At 38.2% G+C, this 14,669-nt stretch overlaps 1 pseudogene; it reads right to left on the bottom strand.

The window, feature by feature from the left end:
* Window positions 1–10,718: 10,718 nt before the first annotated feature.
* LOC100027029 (endophilin-A2-like) lies at window positions 10,719–11,830 on the bottom strand (annotated as a pseudogene).
* Between the last annotated feature and the right edge of the window lie 2,839 nt (window positions 11,831–14,669).

The following is a 14,669-nucleotide window of genomic DNA, read 5'->3' as shown; positions in this document are numbered from 1 at the left end:
AATCCTGTCTCAGATGCCCCGTTGCTAGTGACACTAGGCAAATTGCTTGTCCTCTCTGACTAGATTTCCTCTTCTGTAAAACCGGGGTAATGGTAGCACCTACCTCACAGGGATGATATGAGAATCTCTAAAGTTCTTTGCAAACTTTAAAAGTATTCTCTAAATGATAGTTGTTGACATTATGAGGTTTTCATGACACCAGGTTCACCCAGATGAGCTTTCACAGTAAAATAAGAGCTTGAGTGTGGGGGTCTGCTTCAGTTTGTTCTCCCTGTATCCCATTTGCCTTCCACATCTGAGGTGCTTAATGAGGCCACTCAATAAATATCCCTGAAATGAATGGAACAGCCATGGCAGCAGAGGAAGATAGTTGTAAAAATAAATGAGTAGAGCAGAGAAATCAGGTGTGGCAAATTCAAGCCTCAATACACCCTTCCATTTGCATCTCCAACTATTTAGTTCCAATTCATTTTCTTAATTAGAGAAAAAAAGCTGCCTTTTACACCTAGGTAAAGTTGCAGTTAGGGATTCTTTGGAATAGCAAAAGGTTTGTAGCCCAAATGATCACAATAAACTCAGTGGTAGAAAAGTATTCTGAATCACATTTATTCCCTGCAGGCCATTTGATCATCTATAGAAAATCATAAACTCTGATGAGCAACTAGATAATTATGTTACAACCAAAGACCAACATATGAACATTTTATATTTCTGGAGACATGAATGTGTCTGAAAATACCCCAAGCTTTTTAGCAAGACTAACCGAAGACTTCAGCCAGGAAATGACAAAAGGAAGTCCACAGCAGATATTATCCCAACTCTGCCACTTAAAACTTGTGTGACCTTAGGCAAATCACTTAACCTCTTCTGGCCTCCTAAATTTCCTGATCTTTAAAATGAGGAGGTTGGACTAGTAGAAGAGCTCTAAGGAAATACACCTTGAGCCAACAGTAGAAAATGCATCTCCAGTCTTGGCTTTTAGAAGAATTAAAAACAATAAAGAGCTTCCTTTTTTGACAATTCAGTTTTAAAAATGTTTATTGTTTTAAAAAGACAATCTAAGGTAGTGCTTGTCAACTGAAAATTAAGTTTGCCATATTCATATAACTAAAAACATGCTACATATTATAAGTGGAATTTAAAGTTAGCTCTCTGATTCACTATCTAAAGGCTTAACTATTAGAAGCTGATTTATTTAAGAGTGGGAAAAGATCATTCACTGGAGGTCCAAAAGACCTGGGTGGGTCCTCTTACCAGATGAGTGATCCTAGAGAAGTTCCTTAACTTTCTGCACTTGTTTCCTCAGCTGTAAATCAGAGATGTTGTTTTGATCCAAGAAGTATTTATGACACCCTTGACAGTGGTAAGATGCTAGGTTAGAAGGCAAGGATTCACAAAAATAAACAAAGACCCTGTCCACTTGTACACAAATTGTAACTCAAACATTTGAGGAGTGAGCACCAGGAAGTGAGGGATATGGAAAACTTTCCCATTTGGGTGGTAGAGCCAGAGATGAAACTAAGGAAGCTGAGAAGTACATTTCAACTAGGAGCTACAATCAATGATTTGCCAGTAAATATTTAAATGGTTCTCAAAACAAAACTGTAAGCAGGGCACACTTTAATTTTTTTTAACCCTTACCTTCTGTCTTAGTATCTAAGACATCAGAGCCTTAAGGGCTAGACTATCAGGGTTAAGTGACTTGCCCACCATCACACAACTAAGAAGTATCTGAGATCAGATTTCAACCTTCCCTACTTTAGGCCTAGCATTCCATCCACTGAGCTAACTCTCTGCCCCAGAACACACTTTTAAGTTGATTAAAATTTTTCCATCACTTTCTTAAATCAAGAAAATGAACAAAATGATAAATCAAATCCTGGTTTGCCCTGAATGGCCATTTACCATTTCTGAGGTATAAATGAAAAGTTTAACTGAAAGTTTAATAATCACCTCTGGCAACTAGTGGGGACTGGCTCCCTAACATCTCTGACAAAGACAAAGGACCTCAAATTCTTAGCATAATAATTAGTGCAGAGATAATTGCAATCGATTTTTACATTGGGTAAAGAGAAATGACTTACCCAGGAAAGAGAATAAGCATTTATTTAACACCTACTGTATACCAGGCACTAACCTAAATACTTTATAAATATTTACAAATTTACAAATATTATTTCATTTGATCCCCCCAACAACCTTCCAAAATAGTTACTGTTATTACCCTCCATTTTACAAATGAAGAAACTGAGGCAGCAGAGATGAAGTGAGAAGTATGTAGCCACCTTGAGTATTGAGGTCCATCCTTTTGTGTTCCATACTAACAGAGGTCCTATTAAATTCAATGTATGAGATACTGCTGGCTAAGAGAAATTGGTGGTGTGAGAGATGATTATTTTTGTCCCAGGCTGGATTCGAACTCTAGTCTTCCTGTCTCAAGGTTCACAGCTCTATCCACTTTACCACCTAGTTGACCCTTACCAAGTTACAGCCAATATGTGTGAGACACAGGAATTAAAGCCAGGATGTCCTAATGTAGAGGTCAGCTGGACTGGAAATGGATTCTTTCCAACAGCAAGCCTAGTGTGCTATGCACTTCATCTCTAGCTGCCTCCATAGTAAGTGAATTATAAATATTTGATAGATCGAATTCAATAATATAAATATGGTATTTCATATTATAAATTAAGCATGGGGAATTTCAACTGACTAATAAATGAATTATTTTAAGCAAACTGACCAAAATAGCAAAATTAAAGGTATTTCAAGAATGGATGTGAACCCACTACTGACAGGAAGATTTAAGGTTAAATATTGAACATACTTGTCAGAATTTGGAGGAGAAATTTTTTTTAAATTAATTTATTTAGTCAATTTAGAACATTATTCCTTGGTTACAAGAATCATATTATTTCTTTCCCTCCCTACTCCCACCCCTCCCATAGCCAGTGCCCAATTCCACTGTGTATTACATGTGTCCTTGATCAGAACCTATTTAAATGCTGTTGTTTGCACTAGGATGTTCATTTAGAGCCTATATCCCCATCCATATACCCTTGACTCATGTAATCAAGCAGTTGTTTTTCCTCTGTGTTTCTACTCCCACTGTATTTCCTCTGGATGTGGATAGTGGTTTTTCTCGTAGATTCCTCCAAGTTGTTCAGGGACATTACATTGCCACTAATGGAGAAGTCCATTACCTTTGATTGTATCACAGTATATCAGTCTCTGTGTACAATGTTCTCCTGGTTCTGCTCCTCTCGCTCTGCATCACTTCCTGGAGGTCGTTCCAGTTCACATGGAATTCCTCCACTTTATTATTCCTTTGAGCACAATAATATTCCATCACCAACATATACCACAATTTGTTCAGCCATTCCCCAATTGAAGGGCATCCCCTCGTTTTCCAATTTTTGGCCACCACAAAGAGTGCAGCTATGAATATTCTTGTACAAGTCTTTTTCCTTATTATCTCTTTGGGGTATAACCCAGCAGGGCTATGGCTGGATCAAAGGGCAGACAGTCTTTTATCGCCCTTTGGGCATAGTTCCAAATTGCCCTCCAGAATGTCTGGATCAATTCACAAGTCCACCAGCAATGCAATGTCGGGACTTTGCCACATCCTGGAGGAGAAATGTTGATGAAATTCATTCTGGAAATGGGTTACCCATAAATGACAGTGAAAATAAATGAACTTACAAATCAAAATGAAATAAGACTTTGTCTGCCTCCTTTTCCTCCTCCTCTTCCTCTTCCTTATACCTTTATTCGGAGAAGGACAGTCCCGCTGAAGAGAAAACAAGAATGGGAACCAAAGATTCTAGCATTCAGTGCCAGAAAAGGGGTCCAAATCTGATAAGTACTCCCTTTCAACAAAGGAGAGATTTGAAAACATGAAATACTGTCAATCATTAGTCATTACTCAATATTTGAAGTCCTCAATAATCGAGACCTACAAATATTGTTTTGCTATATTTAGTTTTTAAAGATGTGAAAAATAATTTGACTCCTACCCTTTTTAAGGAGATCCCATCCAGCCTATCCCAAATCAATGATTTTATCCCTCTGCTAATTCCCTATCAGGATTATCCAGTTCAATGTGATTCCATAGGGTAGTGACTATTTCTTTTGTGTTAATAGACATTAATATACATTTAGACAGTTAAGGATAATCAACTAATTCTAATGCATAATGTAACTAAGAAATCGGATTAGATTAAATGGATTCTTTTTGTGTTACACTTTAAATCTGTCAGGACATGCACTTGCATGACCACAAATTGCTTTACTTCACTGTAGACCTAATCATCTAAATCCTGCAAGACAGAGATGTCAGAAGCTTCTGTGGAAAGTTGCCTGGCTATTTTAGGAGACCCTGTGGCCCTGCTGTCCAGCATTAGGCGATGTTGACCTCCTCACTGGCCTATAAACCTGGGGGAGGGGGCGCGGGTCAGTTCTGTCCATCCATTACCCAGACCTGTAAATACAAGCTGTCAGAGAGGAAGGGGAACAATTTGGCTTGCCCATTGCCCTGTGCCACCCCACTGCTCTGTGTCTACATACCCATAGAGCGGCCGGGGTGTTAGTTTTGATGGCCTGTAACCACCAAAGAGCATTTCTATTTTGTGCCATACCATCTGGACAATGTGGGACTAAAAGCTCATAAAATTTGTACTCTGGAGCATGGAGGGGTCCTAGATCAGGAGGAAGGTCTGGAATCCTATTTGTTATAGGAGGCCAGGGTCCTTTAGTAAAGAGTTATTAGCTCTGATCTCTGCCTTCTTTGTTTTAATGCAAATTGGATGCATTTCTAGTGTTATAAAGGCCAATACACTTTTTTCAAAAACAAACAAATAAGGGGCAGACAGTGGGTAGAGCACCAGGCCTGGAGATTGGAGGACCTGGGTTCAAATCTAGTCTCAGGCACTTCCTAGATCCTGGGCAAGTCACTTTTAGCCTCAATTGCCAAGCCCAGGTCATTTAACTCCAGCTGCCTAGCCCTTACCATTTTTCTGCCTTAGAATCCACAATTAGCATTGATTCTAAGAAAGAAAGTAAAAGTTTAAAAAAGAAATAGAGTAAGAAAAATAGAAAAAAGAAAGTTTAAAAGACTCCTAAGAAAACTCTCACAAAAGCAAGAACAAGCTTGTAATTTGTTTTCTCATTGAGACACTCACTAGGAATATGCAAATTCTTTTAAAATTTATTTTTAAAGACAATTTTAGCACTCATCTTTTAAAAATATTTTTTATTTGTTTCATTAAGTATTTTCTAATAACATGTAAAATTTGGGGGCTGGGAGGGTTGTTGTTTTTTTTTTCAGATTACAAATCAATAAAATTTTCAACAATCATTTTCTGACATTTTGCAATCCCTGTTCTTTCTCTCCCTCCCTCCCTCCCTCCCTCCCTCCCTTTCTTCCCCCCTCCCCAAGATGGCAGGTAATATGACCGTTTGTACATGTGTTATCATATAATAAATATTTCATCATATTGTGAAGGAAGATATATATCACACTAAAGAAAAAATGCATGGAGGAAATAAATTGAAAAAGGGCATGTTTTACTCTGCACTCAGATTCCATCAGTTCCTTTTATGGTAGTAGACAGTCTTTTTGTCATGGGTCCCTTGAATTTGTCCTGTATCATTGCACTAATGATAATAGTTAAGTCATTTACAATTGACTGTCATACAGTATTGTTGTTTCCCTGTACAACATTCTCCTCTTCATTTTGCATCATTTCATATAAGTCTTTACAGGTATTTTTGGTGATCATTTCATTTGTTATTTTTTATGGCACAACAGGATTCTATTAAAAACATATAGAAAATCTTAACTTATTCAGTCATTCTCCAGTTTATGGGAATCCTTAGTTTTCAGTTCTTTGCCTCCACAAAACAAATATGTCCTTTTCTTCTGTCTTTGATCCCCTTGGGATACAGACCTAGTTGTGTCAGTGCTGGATCAAAGTATATACACAGTTTTATGGCTTTGGGCATGGTTCCAAATTGCTCTACAGAATGGTTATGTCACTTTACAACCAAACATCAGTTCACAGTCCCCCAAAAGTGTTTTAGTGTCCCAATTTTCCCACATCCCTTCCAACATTTATCATTTTCCTTTTTCATCATTTTAGCCAGTTTGATAGGCTTATAAGGTAGTACTCCAAAGTGGTTTTAATTTTTATTTCTCTAATTAATAGTGATTTGGAGCATTTTTTCACACAACTAAAGTTAATTTTAATTTTATCATCTGAGAATTTCCTGTTCATATTCTTTGACCATTTGTCAATTGGGGAATGCTTTGTGTTCTTGTACATTTGGCTCAGTTCTCTATATAGTTGAGAAATTAGGCCTTTTTCAGAGACACTTACTATAAAATTTTTTCCCAGTCATTTCCCTTTTAATCTTGGTTGCATCAGTTTTGTTTATGCAACCCCCTTTTAATTTAATGTAATCAGCTATCTATTTTATATCTCATATTGTTCTCTATATCTTATTTGGACATAAACTCTTCTCTTATCCATAGATCTGACAGGCAAACTATTCTATACTTCTCTAATTTGCTTATGGTTTTACTCTTTATTTTTAAATTATGTATCCTATTCTAATTCCTTCAGGTTCTTCTTCTTCTTCTTCTTCTTCTTCTTCTTTCTTCTTCTTCTTCTTTCTTCTTCTTCTTCTTCTTCTTCTTCTTCTTCCTTCTTCTTCTTCTTCTTCTTCTTCTTCTTCTTCTTCTTCTTCTTCTTCTTCTTCTTCTTCTTCTTCTTCTTCTTCTTCTTCTTCTTCTTCTTCTTCTTCTTCTTCTTCTTCTTCTTCTTCTTCTTCTTCTTCTTCTTCTTCTTCTTCTTCTTCTTCTTCTTCTTCTTCTTCTTCTTCTTCTTCTTCTTCTTCTTCTTCTTCTTCTTCTTCTTCTTCTTCTTCTTCTTCTTCTTCTTCTTCTTCTTCCAGCATTTCTAGTAGAGCATTTAATAGCAGGATTGATAACGGGAATCCTTACTTCACACTGATCTTATTGGTAAGCTTTTATCCCCCTTTCAGGTTTTAGACATATGCTATTTATCATTTAGAGGAATTTTCCATTTATTCCAATGTTCTCTGCTATTTTTAGTAAGGGGTGCTGAATTTTGTCAAAAACTTTTTTTCCGCATCTTTTGACATAAATATGGTTTCTGTTGGTTTTCTTATTGATATTGACAATTATATTAATGATTTTCCTAATGTTGAACCATCCCTATATAAAAAATTTTTAACATTCATTTTTTAAGAAATTGTTAGTTGCAAATTCTCTTCCTCCTATCACCCAATGAGAAGGCAACAAGTATTCATTATATGTGACATCACACAAAATATATTTCCATATCAGCCATGTTGCAAAAGAAAATACTCACACACACACACACACACACACACACACACACACACACACACACACCCTCCCCCACCAAGAGAAATACAGTTTAAAAGAATGCTTCAGTCTTCACTCAGGGTGTTATCTTAATTTTTTACTATCTGCCTCAGGAATGTAAAAAATCAAAAAACAGATTCATATTTCATAGACACTATGAAGTCTACTTGATCTATTATGTGACCTTCTATCCATTTAAGTATAAATTATAAATAAATAATAAGTATAAATTCTTACTGCCTTATCTTTTCTCCAAGCTTCCATCCACTGGAACGAGATCCTTGGAAATCTATGTGTTGTTGCTGTTGTTCAATTTTTTTTTGTCATATCCAACTCTTCTTGACCCCATTTGAGGTTTTCTTGACAAAGATCCTAGAGTGTCTTTCTATTTCCATCTCCAGCTAATTTTACATATAAGGAAACTGAGGTAAATAGGGCTAGTTACTTCCCCAAGGTCATACAGTAGGTGTTTAAGGCCAGATTTTAAAATCAGGAAAATGAATCTTCCTGACTCCAGGCTTCACACTCTATCCTGAGTACCTAACTAACTGCCCAGCTACCCATATATCTTATGGATATTCTCCAAGCATGCACTGACGACAGATCTGTGAAGATTGGATTTAGCTATCTTCTTATTATAACAATGAAGATACTTAGCTCTTTCTTTATTGTGAAGATAAAATTATAATCTCCTGATTGTAACAATTAAGGTACTTAGCTCTTCCTTTATAGTGAAGCTAGAATTGTAATCCACAAAAAGGTAATAACTTAGTATTTAAGTAGATCTGCCCATTTTAACCACAAAAGGGTTTTAAGTAACTACAAAAGGTGAACTTAACAAAAGAAGTAAGTAACCCAAAAAGATATAATCTAACCAGAGAAGGTGAAAACTAAAGAATGGACAGTCCTGAAGAAAAGCGTCTGCTGTGATTGGTAGATGTGAAAATTTAGGGGAGGTGACACAAGAGAAAAAGGTCTTTAAATAGAGGAAACAAAGACTGAGAAAAAAAAAGTCAGTCACCCTGGCTTGGAGTGAAGGATCAGTCACTTGGAGTTGAGGAAAGACAGACATTCAGAGATTAGGACATTTGGCATTAGGACAGTCAGGCACTGACTTGGAGGAGTGGACTGGAAGACAGACCCTTGGGGAGACTGAAAGACAGACACCCAGACTTCTTTTTAGACTGTCACTGTTGGTGAGTGAAAGGCTGACTTAGTGGACTTGCTTTTTTCTTCCCCTGGCTGGGGCTTAGAAATTCTAACTGTCTTAGTGACCCTGCCTTCTGGAGGCATGAAACCTCCAGATAAGGTCCATCTTCTTGAGACTCTCTTCCCCTGGCTGGGGCTTAGAAATTCTAACTGGTATAAGAAGCCAGAGTTTTTTCTCTCTCTCATTCCTTAATATCTTCCTTCTATTGTAAATATTGTAAATAAACTACCATAAATTCCATTTACTTTAGTAATTCATTTTGGGATTTAGAAATTAAATACCAGGTGACCACCTAATAATATATTCAAAGTTTCAACCAGAATTAATTTTAACAGATCTTTGGTCAATAGCATAAATCCTCAAATAGAAAGGAAGGAAAATGAAATCTTCATATAAGATTCCTATTGCTACATATGAACCTAGTTGTTTTTTAAGAAAGAGAAAGTAGTTAATACTTTTTAAAATCAAGATTACAATTCAATTTGGCCTAGACAAAGTATTAATGGTAACAAAAGTTATACTTATCATCTGGAAGCATCCACTCCCCTACCTCCCCGGCAACTGAACTCAATGGTGGTTGCTGATAGGCCTAAGGGAATGATGATGATATGGTTAAGCCTATACCTCCATCCTCTTCTTTCCATATTCAAGTCTGGAACTGAAATCACAGAAGCCAAAAGGCTATGAAGGGCTGTGTGGCACCACTGGACTCCATGGATTCTAGGATTACTGGATTCTATGAAGCTATTTGATATTACTGTTCTTAAGACTGACCCTGGAGCATTCAGGACCCTAGGGACCTGCCCCAAATTGACACCCTCCACTGATTAGAACTTACTGGCTTCCTTCCTTTTCTGTACTCAGCTAGATAGCATCCATTGCTTAGTCTTTCCAGGGCAGACTGAGCCTGACCACAGGTACCGGGATTAAAGGGCTTTGCTGCCTGAACCTTTGCCAACAATGACGTGTCTGACAGTGGGCAGTAAGGAGCAATAATAAGAACAGGACCCTCATACTCTGAATTCTTGCATTTCTCACTAGTTCACACTGTAGTTTCAGCATTAATCAAGCATGAATTGCAGATTATTCAATTATCCACTCTGTGTTCTAAATCGGTAACATTCTATACTAGGAATCATCTTTTTGTTCTTAGAAATAACTAATTACCTATATTGGTCCACTGTAGCATGAGTAGGATTAACAGACCTGGATTCCGAGAGCCACTGGGTCAGTATTCTAAGCTGTTGAAACACCTCCAATGTACTGCATCCCTACACCCATGTTTCCACTCTAGAAGGGCAGCAGGATCACTCCTGCATTGACAAATGATGACAAGGTGGACAATGGAGGAACATGGAACTTTTGCACTGAGGACTCTGGCATTCTAGAAGAATCCCCCAATCTTGTGCATGCTCCTTATTCCCTATGACAACAAACCCCAAAAAGTTTGGGAAGGGAGATGCTAAGCTACAAGACCCCAATAAATATGCCAATCTGATCCACAGGGTGTGGAAGCTGCCACTCTACAATGGAAGTGGCCACTCTACAATGGAAACTGCCACTCTACATAGGAGCTCCTACACTGTACTATCAGCTCCAGAGAGACTACTAGCCTCTGGGCTTGTCCATCAGCCCTAAGGCTACCTGATTAGTAATTTCCACCAGCTATTTGGCTATTATGCCATCAAAGAACAGTTCTTTTTCAAATAAAATTCTTTTCATGCTTCTGGAGTGAATGGAGTTTGAGTCTTCCATTCTTGGGGCAATTTCCTGCTACAAATTTGGGTGTGTTTCTCCCTCATCAAAGGGACTAGGGGGGGAAGATGATGGGAGGAGTCGGCAAGCTCCTTGAAGTCTTAGGAAGTACCTCATCAAGTCCTTGGGAAGGATAAAGTTTAAGGGATACCCAGTCTAGATAACATGACACAATTCTGGCATGGGCAGGGTTAATATGTCCCATTTGTCTTCCAGTGGGAGACAGGTGTCACCAGGAACAAAATAAAATGCAGGAGATCAGACCTGGCCTTCCTCTTTAGGGGGAGGAGCAATGGAAAGGAGGAAGAAGGGAGGGCAGGGATGGAGGTATGGAAAATAGCCATTTCACTGAGGGAGTGGGACCAGCACCTCCATATAGTTGAGAGGAAAGAAGCCCAGCTGGCGATCATGCTTTCATACCATTTTTCATCCATCTGATTGGTTGATTGGTTGGCCAGTGTGATGATGTCACCCTTGCAGAAGTCTAAATCCACACCATTATCTGGCTCAAGTCATATAGGGCCTTGCAGCTGGATTGGTCAGGAGGTGGCATGCTCCTAACAGGGGTCCAGATGGGTATATCAGAGTATCAGAAAGAGGAAGAAGCTGTCATCTTGGGGTCTGAGGCACAAGAAACATGTCCATTGGAGTGGTCAGGCTCTCCAAAGTCACTGGAATCTCTAGACTTTGGTTTGTATACCCACCTGGGACAAGAAGAGGCTTCCCAAACCCTGTACTTGAGCATGTCTGCCAGCTTAGCCAGGATCTGGAGTGCTTACATGTGGTAACCCAGTTGTGCATCCACCAGGGCTGAGAGCTGGCTCACCTGTTCAATGTCAGTCTCCAAATTGTATATACTGGTCTCTGCCACAGCCTTGGACTCTTCATATTTCTCTATCATTGGATGAAGCTCTAGCATCTTTCCCTGATGCTTCTCCTTATAGTCACTGTCCAAAAGCTTGCCCTCCAGCTTTTTCAGAAAAATGCAGGATCTCTTTTAAATCTTTCTCACAGGGGTTCTGGAGGGAGGGGTAGGGGTGGGGGTGGTCAATGAAATTCTGTTTTACTTCTATGTCCAAATAAACTTTCACTTCTGCCAATAGCTTCTTTTATTCATCAGCATCCAAAAATGCATCACCAAAATTGGACTGATCTTCTAGCTCTTTTCCATACTGAATCACATACTCACCCAAGAGCTCTTTTGACTATGGACAGCCAGGATTCTTCACTTGCCCTCTAATCTTTGACCAAGTTTTGAGCATTGTTAGCTTGGCTCTGGAGTCTGGGTTAGGCTGAAGGTATTCAATGATTTTGGCTAACACTTCTGCCATAGCGTTGCTGATGACATCTATTTTCTATTCCATTTCTTTGAAGTAACCATCAAGTCTGGTCCCTTTAGCTCCTCCAACCTTCTCACTAACCAACTGGTTTGCCATGTAGAACTGCTCCTTGAGTCCAGCTACCAACTCACTGCCTCCCACTGCCAGACATCCCATTAGCTTAGTTCTTGAATGTGATGTTACTTACGTTTTATGGTATTTTCACTTATTTTGTGAAGTATTTTTCAATTTTATTTTGATCTGATTGTGGTGGCACTTGAATATTATAGGCTATAGGCCAGAGTGTTGAGTTTTGGGCACTTCTGCTCTAGATAACTTCCTGTCAAAAAGGGTCACTTTTGACTTCTAATCATTCTCATGTAGAGACAGCTTTCTGGCCTCTTGTCCTGTAAGGGGAAGATCATTGGACCTCTTGATCACCTCCCTTGGACTTCTATCCATTTGTGATCAGCTTCTTAGATCTCTGTCTTTATACTAATCTGCAGCTCAGGATTTGTCACTAGACCCCTTTGGACCTCGTCTGCTATCTCACTTGAACTGATCCAGGAATCATTCTCAGTAGGGAATTGTCTGTCTTCATTTTTCTCCCATACTTTCCTTTCTTTTCATTGAATAATCATCTTTATAAAAACAACCTTGAAACACAAACTCTGTCTGTACAAAATGACTCCAGAAACAGTTTCTTGAATGATCTGCCCAAGTTATTTGTACAAAAGTGGGCTGAAATTACCTATGCATTCACTGAATGCAAATCAGGACATAGTGCTAGTTTAAATTACAGCAAATCTTCAATTGTTTATATTCATGAAAAGTCTCATATAAGCCAAAACACTAATTTTTTTCTTTGAAGTTGTTTTTAACTTTTTAAAATTCCATTTTAATATGAGTATTACTAATGATCAGGAAATTCAGGATACTTTAAAATATCAAAACCTATTCTAAAGGCATAAATGAGCCAGATGCCCCACTCTATGACACCCCTTTCTGCACAGCTGTCTTCATAATAATATAATAGCATGGTAGATTTGTTCACTAGAAGAACTGGGTTCCAATCCCACTTCTGACACCTCTTAGTTGTATGACCACAGCCAAGTCACTTAATTTCTCTCAGCCTCAGTTTCCTCATTTATAAAATGGAGGCAATAACTCACAAGGTCCTTTTGAGGCTTAAATTAGAAAATAGAAAGTACTTAGAAAACTTCAAAATACTCAATATCAGATGTGCATTTGGTTGTTTATTTGAAGGATACAACAATATCCCCTCATCCCAAAGCATCTAGGATCTTCTAAAATGCCTAATAAATGCAGAACACTATTCTAGGCAATGGAAAGATTCAAAGATTAAATTGCTGGCAATGCTTATGTTTATGTAACTTACAGTCGAGTAGAAAAAGATAGTACATACATACTATGGTCACTATAATAAATAATGATACTAGATAAACTGCAAAATGATCATATAATCTAAGTCCTATAAGAAACCTGAGGGGGAAAGGATCACTATAGAACGTACAAATGATATTTCAGGGAAGTCTTTATGAAAGAAATGCAGTGGAGTCTGTCCTTGAGTGGTAGGTAAAATTTCCATTGACATGAAGTATTTGGGGGCATGGCATTCCCAGAATGGGTAACTGCTTGATCAAAGATATCAGAAGCAGGAGTATGGAATGGACTTCTCCTTTCCATCTTCCTTCCCTTCTTAGAATCCCTGGTTTTCTTTAGAGCTCAGTTCAAGGGTCATTTTCTGCATGAAAAATCTTCCTTGACTCCTCTCACCTCCTCCCAAACTTCTAATGCCTTTTCCCTTAAAATTTCCATCTGTTTTTTATATAATCATATGTTATAATATTGTCATGATATATAATTATGTGTATAATTATATATAACCATCTATAATAATAATAATAATAAAATTAATCAGTAAAATGTAAAAAAAAAGATATCAGAGGCAGATATAGGAACAGAACACTAGATGACTACAAGAGCATAGAGTATACAGCAGGGTACAATATAAAATAAGTTTAGAGAGTTGAGATAGTGCCAGATTTTGGAAAACTTAGAATATCAATCAAGCTAAAGAATTTGAGGGGAGACCTAGGTGACTCAATGGATTGAGAGCCAGAACTAGTTATGGAAAGTCTTAGGTTCAAATCTTACCTCAGACACTTCCTAGTCATATGACCTTGGGCAAGTCCCTGAACCCTCATTGCCTAGCCCTTACCACTCTCCCCCTTAGAAGATAGAAAGTAAGGGTTTAAAAAAAGAATTTGAAGTTGATTTAGTATTAAGTATTAGGGAGCTGTTGAAGGATTTTGAACAGGAGTATAACATAATCATAGCAATAGTATGAGTAATGGTTTAGAGTGCAGTGGTAAGACTCATTGAGATGTAATTGCCTTTATCTAGGTAGATGCTTAGAAGAGCCTGCAATAGGACTGGAGCTAAGGATATAGAGACAAAGGACAGATGTGAGAAAGGTGCAGTGGATAGAACCTGACAACTGATAGATCTGGGATATGCTCTTGGTAGAAAAGACCATTTTTTTCTTTCCTTCTGAAATAGAAGTAAACTGAGTGAAACTATTACTACTTGAAATAGAAGTGTAAATCTGTGTGTCTCTTCTACTTGTTGCAATTACTGAATGCTCTGGCTTGAGACTAGAGAGCAGCTGCTACAGGGGAACCTGATGCTGCCACACAAGGGAACTGCTCTGGGTAATGCTCTGGTGTTTGCCTACTGATCCCTACTGATGGATCAGTATATCGCTAATCTCCTCCACCCTTTCTCTCTCTCCCTTCTCCAACCCTCTGCTCCCTGCCCCCCTTCACCTCCCAATTCTTCTTGAAGCCTTTGACTTCTTCACACCCCCTTAAGTGAACCATAAAGATATTCTTTTCTTTTATTTTTCAAGTAGTGTTTTATTGGGATAACAGGATGGGAAACTGAGGAAAATGGG

This window comes from Monodelphis domestica, chromosome 6 (assembly GCF_027887165.1).
Source record: "Monodelphis domestica isolate mMonDom1 chromosome 6, mMonDom1.pri, whole genome shotgun sequence".
Classification (NCBI taxonomy): domain Eukaryota; kingdom Metazoa; phylum Chordata; class Mammalia; order Didelphimorphia; family Didelphidae; genus Monodelphis; species Monodelphis domestica.
This window is presented reverse-complemented; position numbering and strand designations above follow the sequence as displayed.